Raw genomic sequence first — 12,280 nt, forward strand, 5'->3', positions numbered from 1 at the left:
GTGCCTGATTCGTCATCCTGTAATAGTACTGCAGCAGCCCCCATGTCGCTAGCAACAGTTACTATTTTAAAGGGTTTAGCAGAATTCGGAGCAGCTAACACTGGCTCGATCTCAAGATTTCCTTAAGCGTTTCAAAAGCTGTCTGGCATTCATTTGAGCATACTACATTGTTTTACCTTTTTTGCAGTAAATTGGTTAATGGAGCAGCCACAATACTAAGAGTCTGGATATTTTCTGTAAAAACGGCACATCCCTAAAAACCTCTTTATTTCGCGCCTAGATTTAGCGATAGGTAACTCGAATAAGGCTTGTACCTTTGCCGTATCGGCAATAACTGTCCTTGCCCCGCTATGTGTCTGAGCTCAGTTACTCTTATTTTTCCCAGTTCGATTTTTACCAGATTTATCACTTGGTCCATGGCTTGTAACTTTTGAAAAATAATTTCTGGATGGTTTAAGTGCTCTTGCCAAGTGTTGCTGTATTTTCGTACATCATTGAGATACACTACATAGTCGGGAACACCTGAATCATTAAATATTGAAAAGTGGCTGAGGAGTTCTTTTAGCCTGAATGACATCAAGTGGCCTGACAAAGACCGCCAGGTGTTAGAAAAGCTGATAGCTCTGTCTCGAGGAGAGAAATACACTTGATCGTATTCTTTTAACATGTCGATCTTGGGAGTACATCTGGTACTGCCGACCCTTTCAGTACAGTCTTCTGAACGCGGAATTGGGTAGGAGTCTGCCATCATTACCTCATTGATTTTTCTGCCGTCCATACAAAATTGGGTTCATCCTTCAGGTATAGATACTCGCCCAAAATGAAACCAAAATACTGCTAAATGCTAGAAACCTGAAATAAAAACAAAAAGTGCTGGAAATAATCAGCAGGTCTGGCAGCACTATCAGTTTAGTCCCGTCACTCCACAGGTCGCAGCCCGTTATTGAGCTTTCACACCCAATTGGAAAACAGCCAAAATAAATACCCTGGTAACCCCTGAATAACAGAGACCAAGCCAAATACCTTTAGACACCAACAAATTAACTATTTATTTTTTAAAAATCTTAAACACTATTAAGATAAACCTATGACTAAAGACCTTTTTATTTTAAACGCACTCCCCACATTCGCACATTCGTACATGGGCTCCCACCATCGGGCAAACCTAACTGCAAATGGTCTGTTGGACAACAATATAGGAGAATTCTAATCACAATAGGCATTCACCTCATCACTCAATCCAACTCATTGCACCATCACCAGCTAAAAATAAACATTCTAAATCCACATGTAACAGGTAAATGAAACTATACAACATAATATCGGTCTACACATACCTATTACATATAATGTAAAGCACAGAAATGTTTCAGATATCCTGCAACATCTGGCCCTGACAGGCTCTGGCCTCCAGTCCCCCTTTTATGCTTCAAACCTTGTGTACGTTGTTGCACAGGCAATCGCTCACACGTTGAACCGTCCATTTATGCTCATGTTATATAACTGTATCTGTTCCTTGTCTTTGTATGTTACCCTTATTTATTATCTTGGTCCGACATTTACTGCCATCTCCTATTTCCTTTATCTTGAATACTTGGTGACTTGCATTTATCTAGCGCCATCAACGTAATAAAACATCCCAAGACGCTATCCAGGAGTGATATCAAAGGAAGTTTGACACGGAGCACCGAAGAATATATTAAGTCAGATGACCAAAAGCTAAGTCAAAGAGTTAGTTTTTATGGAGCGTCTTAAAGCAGGAAAAATAGTTTGACAGGCAGATACATTTAAGGAAGTAATTCTGGAGCATGTGACCTTCGCAGCTGAAGACACGGCCACCAATGGTGCGCAATTAAAATCAGGAATGCTCAAGGAGCCAGAACTGGGAGCTGTCAGACTGGAGCCGATTGCAAAGAAAGGAGCTGTGAGGCCAGGAAGGGATTTGAAAACAAGGATGAGAATTTTAAAATCGTGCATTGCTGGGCAATGTTGGTCAGTGGGCACAGGCCAGATGGCTGACTGGCACTTGGTCGAGACAGCAGAGTTTGCAGAGTTTGTAACTAGGGAAGACAGCCAGGAGTACATTCGAATCATCGAGTCTAAAGGAACAAAGCAATGGTAAGAATAGATAAGGGTAAAGTCAGGTGATATTATGGAGGTAAAAATAGACAGTGCTTGTGATGGTAAGGATATGTACCTGGAGTTAAATATAATACCAAGGTTACAAGCAGTCTGGCTTAGTCACAGACAGTTGGCATGGGGAGAAACTGAGTTGGTGGCAAGGGAACAAATGCGATGGGGACTGAAGACAATGACTTCTATCTTTTCAATACTGAAATGTAGGAATTTTCTGCTAATGCAGTACTGAATGTGAGACTGGAATTCTGACAGTTTCCAGGTAGTGGTGGGATCAGGAGTGTTGGATTTGAGGTATAGTTTGGTTCTATGAGATACATGTGGAAACTAAGGCTGTCTTTTTGGATATCACTGAAAGGCAGCATGTAAATGAGAAATTAGGTGTCGAAGGATAGATCCTTTGGTGACTTTACAGAAGCGGGACCAGAAGCCATTGCAGGCAACTTTCTGACTATGACTGAATAGATAAGACTGGAAGCAGCAGAGTGCAGTTCCACCCAGCCAGGTGTTACTCGAGAGGACTGGGAGCAGAATTCCATGATCAACCATATCAAAAGCTGCAGACAAGCCAAGAAGGAGGAAGAGGAGTCGTTTACATTTGTCACAATCACTTTGGATGCATATTGTGACTTTGATAAGAGTTGTTTTGGTACTGTGGAGTAGCGAGAAATCTGGTTTGAGGAATTGAAACATGCAGCTCCATATTTAGTAGAAATAGTGTGTAAACAGCAAGATGCGGATTTCATCGACAGCATAAGTCCAGAGAGAACGTGAAGGACTCCAGGAGAGAAACAAGCAATGCGAATTCAGGATGATGGCATGGGGGGCGTACACTTTTAGGAGGTTAGGCCTGGTGGGTTGGGGAAGAAAGGGAAGCAGCGGAGGCGACTGAATGGATGTTTTTGAACTTTGCAACAGAAAAGTTCACGAGCTCCTCTCAGTTGTTTTTGGAGTTGAAGGTGAATGAGGCAGGGGAATTGTCCAGCAGGAAGATTTGTGATGGAGAAGATATGCTCTGCGTGATCTTTCCCTTCGTGAATAATCTTTGACGAATGAGCAATTTTTGAAAAGAAGAGCAGGACCCGATGATGCTTCATGTGATTCATCAATCCAGGTTTATATTACCAGATAGTTCGCCAGATGTCGCCCTACCTTTCTGCTTTAAAGTTTCAACCACCCTATTTATCATTTCCATTTCAAATCGGAGAATGAAACGTCCACAAGTACTACCCTTGAACATCAGCCTTTCCATAGAACATAGAACATAGAACAGTACAGCACAGTACAGGCACTTCGGCCCACGATGTTGTGACGAATCTTTAACCTACTCTAAGATCAAACTAACTACCTATTCTTCATTCTACTATCATCCATGTACCTATCCAAGAGTCGCTTAAATGCCTCTAATGTATCTTTTTCTGCTACCATCTCTGGCAGCGCATTCCAGGCACCCACCACTCTCTGGATAAAGAACCTGCCTCTGACATCTGCAGTATCTTCGTGTAAAACTATGTTCTAGAGTTGGGGTGATTATAAAATTATCATCAATCAATTTAATGTTAATCACACAACAGAATCCCGCTGAGGAAGCCTGGCTGGCAAACTCGCAGCAGTTGGAGGCGAACGTCACCACTCGGCTGGGGCACTGGACAGGGCTGCTTCGGGTGCTTTCCGACAGCGGCTGAGAGCTGGTCATAAACCAACCCGTGGTCACGATGCTGTGGTACCAGTTGGCCACATTGACCCGGCCTCCTGCACTCGCCAACAAGATCCAGAAGAAAGTCATCGATTTCTTCTGGGGCAAGCGGAAGCACTGGGTCTCTGCTGCGGTCTTGAGTCTCCTGATCGAGGAGGGTGGCCAGACGCTGGTGTGCCTCCGCACCCAGGCTGTTACCCTCCGCCTTCGGACGCTGCAGAGACACCTGAACATTGAGCATCCTCCCAGATGGTGTTCACTGGTGACTTTTTTTTCCACCAGTGTCACTGCATTCAAGACGACAAGCAGCACCCGACGGAAACCTTAAGCCGTGCCTCTCTGAGACAGTTGCCTGTCTTTTACCAGGATCTATTCCGAGTCAGAACATGGTTGGCTCCAGTCAGGGCACTCATCCGCTGATGAAGGAGAACGCCTCGGCTGTCCGGGCGGCCGACTGCGGGGTTGGACCAGCGGGCAGGGAAGTAGCCAAAGCCCCCGGGACACCCCTCACTGCGGATGAGCGGACCCCCGCTCGGCGGGAACTGTTCATCGGACCCAGGTCCTGAAACCCTCCTCGGGACCCGGACCGGCACAACCCGTGCCACCTCTTGGAAATGCCCTCCATGCCATTCCAATCAGCGCAGAGGGGTTACCTTTACGAGCTGCTTCTGGACACTCTCCACTACCTCGCCCTCGTATGCCAGCCGGACACGCCCTGGCGGTCCATGTTGCCATCTGGCAGTGAAGGGAAACCCCGATGGAGGACTCTCCAAGCGAGAGCCCTCCCCTTTTACATAAGGACCTAGCTCTGGTGCAGGGTGCTGCAAAGGGCAGTCCCGTGCACCAGACCTTTAAGTCGGCAATTCTGCGGTTGGACGAGCCTTTGCTCATGTAATATGGAGTGTGCGAAGTTGCAGACCCTCTTTGAGTATTTGAAAGGGCTGCTCCTCAAGTTATGGCTGCACTTCAGCCGCACGCTCCTGATCTTTGGGTACCTGATGTGGAGGGGCGTGGGCCAGCAGAAAGATCTCCTCGTCAGACTGCTCCTGGGTCTGGCCAAGGTGGGAACTCACAGGTCCAAGCTGCGGGCCGTCGGAGGGTCCGTCCACCCTAAATGTCTGCCACTCTTCTGAGGGTGAGTTCGCGCCCGGATGTCCCTGGAGAAGCAGCATGCGGCGTCCACCGGCACACTTGAGGCCTTCCGCGACCGGTGGGCACCGTACGGGCTGGAGTGTATCGTCGATGCCGGGAATGGCATTTTAATTTGAGTTTTTTTGTTTCATTTAGCTTTTCTTTAGTAAAGGAATTTTAAAATGTCAATGAAGGGAGCCTGGAAGTTAAAGGCCCCCTCGACCAAAAAGAAAACGTGGTTCTGTACAAAGTTAGAAAAATGGGGGTCAGATACAGAGTAAAGGTCCCTCTGGACTGTCCCAGCATACACTCCCAGGGCAGGTACAGCACTGGGTTAGATACTAATTAAAAAATAAACGGGGTTATGTACAGATTAAAGCTCCTTCAACATTGTTCAGGGTAGATGGAGAGAAGCTGGAGCTTGATGCAATTGGGCATTCATTATGGCAAAATCACTTTCCCTCCTCCCGGAAATCATATGACAGAACAGGACAGATAGAAATTGAAGCAAGTGACATTTTATTATTGTAGCAGATATTCATTGCATGGCTTTTGAGGTAGTTACCTGCTGAACGTTGAAAATCTGAACTGCTGAGTGCCAGACTATTACAATTTGTATTAATTAGCTAGTTTATGCTAAATAAACTGTTGTAAAATTAAGATAGTTCACGGTTCATGTTAATTAAATTAATTGGAATAGTTTAGAATGACAAAAGGTTAATGCTGATCTATAGCAATGACAGGTGTTGGAAGCAGGTACAATAGCGACGTTTAAGATACATCTTGACAAAGACATGAATAGGATGGGAACAGAGGGAAATGCTGAAGGTTTTAGTTAAGACAGTCATCAAGATTGCTGCAGGCTTGGAGGGCCGAATGGCCTGTTCCTGTACTGGACAGTTCTTTGATCTATAACCACTGCATTACCTGATGCTACTGAGATGGTACTGGTATCCTCAACCGTAAAAACTGAAGCAAAGCACTGATTAAATGTCTCTGCCATTTCTTTGTTCCCTTCTATTCGCTCCCAGTCTCATCCTCCAACGGGCCACCATTCACTTTAGCTACTTCTCACTTTTATATGCATTTAGAAGCTTTTGCTATCGTTTTTATATTTTGCACTTGTTTTCTTTCATAATTTACCTGAGGAATTTGTATTTCCTTTTTAGCGACACTTTGTTGATCTTTAAAAGTTTCCCAATCTTCCAGCCTTCCATTAGCCTTTGCAATATGGTTTGCCTTAGTTCTTGTCTTTATGTTATCCTTAACCTCCTTGCTCAGCTTTGGATGTTTTTTTTTTCCACCTCCTGGAATCTTTCTTCCTCTCTTTAATATATATTAGTTGGGATAAACTGCATATCTCCTAAAACTTCTTTCACTGTTTGTCAACTGTCCTACCTTGTAGTCTTCCTGTCCAATCCACTATGGTCAAATTTGTCCTCTTGCCGCTGCAATTACCTTTTTTTAATCCAAGAACGCTCTTGTGGGACTCCAGCTTCTCGCCATCAAAATGAATTTGAAATTCTATCATGCTCCAGGGAAAAGTGCTTATCGCATGCTGGAATTTCAAATTCAGCTCCTGTCGGTGAAGGATGCAGCCAAGCGAACTTTTACAACTGGTGACATTTCATAAAACAATTCTGACCCATATTAACAGTCATATATGTCAATGATTGTTTGTACTTTATTTGATGCTGCTGTATTTACGTACTAACCTGTAATTATTCAATAAAACCTTCTTAACATTTATCATTTACTATAACAAGAGTTTAACAAACAGGAAAGCGGCCATTTAACAGACCTTGTATGAAGGATCTTCCACCTTTCAGCTTCAGTTTATATAAAGCTCAGCGATAAAGACCTCCACATTCTGACAAAGAGTTTTTGCTGTTGAAATAAAGTGTCACTTGTTTCCATTTGCTTCCTTACTGTTTCTTTCTTCTGCTCTCCTTGGGGGTTCAGAGGGATTTCTGCTCATCACTTGTCCAAATTCACGAGGTTTCAGCTCCACTGCCGCTGCTGTCCTGGAGAAATGAATTGTATTCAAAATCTTTCCCTCAGTTTGGAGACATGAAGAGAGACATGAGAGAGGAAAGTTTTGATCTGGAATTCACTGTCTGACAGGTTTCTGAAAGTGGATTCAATATTGACATTCAAAAGAAAATTGGATCAAAACTTCAATTAATCATAGTTATAATAAAGAAGATATCAGCATAGAAAGAGAAGTGAGACAAAGAGATGTCATAAAGTTTGTGATGAAGAACACAACACCACATATCCAGAGTGCTTTTGTTTATAAATGATTGTTTGAGTTTTATTTGATCCTGTTGTTTTATTTATGCATTTCCATTAATCACACAAAATAATTTTCCATACAGGAACGAGATTAACGTTACAAGTGTTCACATAATAGGAAAGTAGCCATTCAACATAAGTGGCACTGAAATTATTTTAATCAGCTTCTCAAGTTTACATGAAGCAAATTCCTCAAACTTGTGGAAACTTTCAACCTCTCAGCAACATGGAATCTCCCATCAGCAATGGCTCACCAGCTCCTTCTGCTGGTGTCATAGTCACACTGCAGTTACTGTCCCCTCTCACCATCGCCATCTGCTGGTGTACCTGCTCTACTGCAGTTATTGCCACCTCTCACAATCTCCATCTGCTGCTGTTCCTGTCTCACTGCAGTTACTGTCCCCCTCTCACCATCTCCATCTGCTGGTGTCCCTGCCTCAATGCAGTTACTTTCCCACTATCACTATCACCATCTGCTGGTTTCCGTGTCTCACTGCAGTTACTGTCTTCCCGCTCACTATCTCCATCTGCTGGTTTCCCTGTCTCACTGCAGTTACTGTCCCCCTCTCACCATCTCCATCATCTGGTGTCCCTGTCTCACTGCAATTACTGCCCCTCTCACCATCTCCATTTGCTGGTGTTCCAGTCTCACTGCAGTTTCTGCCCCTCGCACCATCTCCATCTGCTGGTTTCCCTCTCTCACTGCAGTTTCCGCCCTTCCCACCATCTCCATCTGCTCGTGTACCTATCTCACTGCAGTTTCATCCCCCTCTCACCATCTCCATCAGCTGGAGTCCCTGTCTCACTGCAGTTTCTGCCCCCTCTCACCATCTCTATCTGCTGGTGTCCCTGGCTCAATGCAGTTACTGTCCCCCTCTCACCATCTCCATCTGCAGGTGTCCCGGTCTCACTGCAGTTACTGCCTCCTCTCACCATCTCCATCTGTCGGTGTGCCTGTCTCACTACTGTTACTGTCCCCCTCCCACCATCTCCTTCTGCTGGTGTCCCTGTCCAACTGCAGTTACTGTCCCCCTCTCACTGTCGCCATCTGCTGGTGCCCCTGTCTCACTGCAGTTACTGCCCCCTCTCACCATCTCCATCTGCTGGTTTCCCTGTCACACTGCAGTTACTGTCCCCCTCTCACCATGTCCATCTGATGGTGTCCCTGCCTCACTGCTGTTGTTGTCCTCTCTCACGATCTCCATCTGCTGGTGTCCCTTTCTCACTGCAGTTACTGTCCCGCCTCTCACCATCTCCATCTGCTGGTGTCCCTGTCTCACGGCAGTTACTGTCTTCCCGCTCACTATCTCCATCTGCTGGTGTCCCTGTCTCACTGCAGTTACAGTCTCCCTCTCACCATCTCCATCTGCCGGTGTCCCTCGCTCACTGTAGTTACTGCCCCTCTCACCATCTCCATCTGCTGGTGTCCCTGTCTCACTAAAGTTTCTGCCCGTCGCACATTCCCCATCTGCTGGTGTCTCTGTCTCACTGCAGGTACTGTCCCCGTCTCACCATCTCCATCTGCTGGTGCCCCTGTCTCACTACAATTTTTGCCCGTCGCACCATCTCTATCTACTGGTGTCTATGTCTCACTAAAGTTACTTGCCCCCTTCTCACTATCACCATCTGCTGGTGTCCGTGTCTCACTGCAGTTACTGTCTTCCCGCTCACCATCTCCATCTGCTTGTGTCCTTGGCTCAGTGCAATTACTGCCCCTCTCACCATCTCCGTTTGTTGATGTTCCTGTCTCACTACAGTTTCTGCCCCCGCACCATCTCCATCTGCTGGTTTCCCTCTCTCATTGCGGTTTCTGCTCTTCTCACCATCTCCATCTGCTGGTGTCCGTACCTCACTGCAGTTTCAGCCACCTCTCACCATCTCCATCAGCTGGTGTCCCTGTCTCACTGCAGTGACTGTCCCCTCTCACCTCCTCACAATCACTGTGATTTGCAGCTTTGTCCTTGGGCTGCCTTTGTTGACAACGCAACCAATAGGTGGCGCTGTACTGGCACATGCACAAATGCAGCCTGTTCCAGTTTAACGTCATAGTCTGCCACGTTCAGGCAGCTGCCAAGACGAAAGATGTCGCCGGTCAAATTATCACAAAGTCGGGTGGGGGAGGGTTGTGGAAGGGCGGAATGAGATTAGTTCCAGTGTTTCAAACCCTTCTGCTCTTTCTCTGATTTCACTAATTTAACAATGAGATGGAGAGGGTATTTCACCGCCTTCTTCAGCTCCTGTCTGAATTTAGTCTGGGTCACAATGTAAATACATGTGTTGGTGCAGGAACTGAGAACCTGTAGCATCTGTGATGTTTGATCTGTGATATAGAGAGGGTCAGTGCAGGAGGAATGATACCGAATATCTGCAATTCGCCTATAAATGTTACACACAACCCCGGTCACCCATAACAGTACAAAACTGCCAGATATACCGAAGAGTAAAATTATTGATTTCTTGCGATTCGCCATCTCTGGGTCCTTGAGATTCTCTCCATTGCTGTGGCGCCGGAATCCTCTGCGGACTTTACTGGAGAATAAAATCCGTCTGACAGTCAGAACATTGAGCAGTAAAATCAGAAATACCGGGACACAAGGGGTTAAAATGAGGTCAAACAATTCAAATGTCACCCATATGGGGGAAGTATAGAAGCTCGGTTTATAAACACAATCCATGGGAACATTATCAACAATGTAATATTGTTCTGTGTAAAGTACCAGGGGAGAGACTCTAAACAGCCCAGCACACTCACTGTTCCTACAACCACAGCCGCTATTTTCTCGCTGCAATATTTTGTTTTCAGCTTCTCACAACAAATGGTCACAAATCGATCAAAGGTGAACGTGACTGTGAGCCAGACAGAAACAACTGTGGCTGCAGAAAGCAGACCGCCAAGGAGGGAACATACAGTGGTAATTCTCAGGAATGAATATGAGAAATAAAATGCAACTATCCAAGTCAATATGGGTTCAGTGATAACGACCAGGAGATCAGACACTGCCATTCCCACCAGGTAGACAGTGATACATTTGGAGAGACCGCACTTTCCTCGGCACAGGATCACAATCGCCACCAAGTTAACTGGAAGAGAGAGAAAAGGAAGCAGAGAAATTACTGATCAGACCTGGAGCAAAGCAGCAGTCTGACAGGATCTGGGCTGAAAGTTCCAGGTTTGGCGCTGCATCGAACAGTGCAAACTGATTCATTGAACTGGGCAGTGCTTTGCCACATTGAAATGTTTGAAAACACGATTATTAAGAATGAATTGGGAAATTGATACAGAAAGTGAATCAAAGTCAGCACCGGATCTACTGATGTACTGAGTGAGGATGCAATGCAGTGGGGAAATGAGAAGGGTTTTTACAGAGATGAAATCCAATGGGTTGATTGGGAATTTGTCTCCAGACTGTTGATTGTGAAGTTTTGGGGAGAGCTGGATGTGTAGCTGTTTTGTTTCTCTGGGGGCAGGGAACTGAAAGAGACTGTTACAAAATGGGAAAATACTGAAAGCTGCAGCGCTGAGTTTGAGTATTAGCCATGATCTAGAATGGTGGAGCAGGCTCGAAGGACTGAATGGCCTCTTTCTGCTCCTATGTTCCTGTATTCCTATCAGGTTGGACGAGGCAGCTGGAGGTGGAGACAGTGAGTGAGATTGGGAGGGAGAGAAGGAAAAGGACATGTTGGAGCAAGAGGGGAGACAGGAGCAGATGGTTTGGGAAAGTGGATAAACTGAAGCAATGGATGAGGAGACTGAGGATTCAATACAGTGAGAGGAGAGTCTGACATTCACAGGGAGAGACTGCAGCAGAGTGTTAGATGAAATCTAATCTATAGATCCCAGTAAAACAACTCAATTAATACATTCAAACAATAATCCATGTGGTTATTGGTATTGGAGAACAGTTCATTGTTAATACAATATAGTCAATATATTTAGTTTGTACAGGAAATTAAATATAAATTTAAATATATTTCTGATCTCAAACACGCTCCTTATTGAATTCAGCATTAAATAATGAATTCCCATCAGTGCAGAACTGATTTTATTCTGTTTATTCAGTCACTAAGTTATGAACATAAACTTTCCACAAAAAAAATGAGGAGCTGACAGAATTCAACACAGAGGATCAAGTCCAACAGGAAAATGAACACAATCTGACAACAGACAACTTCAACTCCCAGTTTCTCTCACTAATTGTTCTGAACATTCCCGCACTTTATGAAAGCTGAAGTATATTCTCAGGGAAGAGGCACCTGCAATAAATATTATACGAATAACCAAGGACATACAATTCTAGCTAGCAATGAAATGTTTGCAAGGCACCATGGGACTTAGCTTACTAACTTGACTACATTCCTTGTAAGGGCTTATTCACACAGATTCAGACAGAAAAGGACTCATTCAGCGGAATATCTCTAATCAAACAGCCTCCAGCAGATACCCTTATGGAATGCTGACAAAGATACCAGCCTGTAACAAGGTTAAGATAAGATGTTATGTATACATAAGTCCCGAGGACGGTGGATAAGGGGGTTTGGAAGACATCATGAGTTCATGAGTAACCCCCTAGCTGTCCATGTGCTGGTCACGCTGTCCCCCAATGGCAAGTAACCAATTTCATTGGTTCCAGTAATCAATGTATATAATCTATAATCACTATGATTGGTCCGTGCCCAGCCAGAATGGGCTGAGTAACTGTTTGAAACTGTATAAATATTGATGATTTTCCTTTGTTCTGTGGAGAGGAATCTGGATTGCCCATTGACCTGCTCCCCGCCGGTGTAAACCAATAAGCAGTTTTACGTTTGGAGCAGAACGGAGTCTCGAGTGATACTTTCAGATTCATTCCCACGAACAATGATAGTGAATTATTCACACTGCTGCTTCTTTCTCTTTCTCTTTACTGCTGCCTACCTCTTTCCCTCGGTTTCGTTCTCCCGGCTCCTTTTCTCCTTCATTATCTCTCTTGAGCACACATACCCTGCACACTGTTCCTTGATGCTACTTTTCGCATATGATAT

This window comes from Heterodontus francisci, chromosome 21 (genome assembly GCF_036365525.1).
Source record: "Heterodontus francisci isolate sHetFra1 chromosome 21, sHetFra1.hap1, whole genome shotgun sequence".
Taxonomy (NCBI): domain Eukaryota; kingdom Metazoa; phylum Chordata; class Chondrichthyes; order Heterodontiformes; family Heterodontidae; genus Heterodontus; species Heterodontus francisci.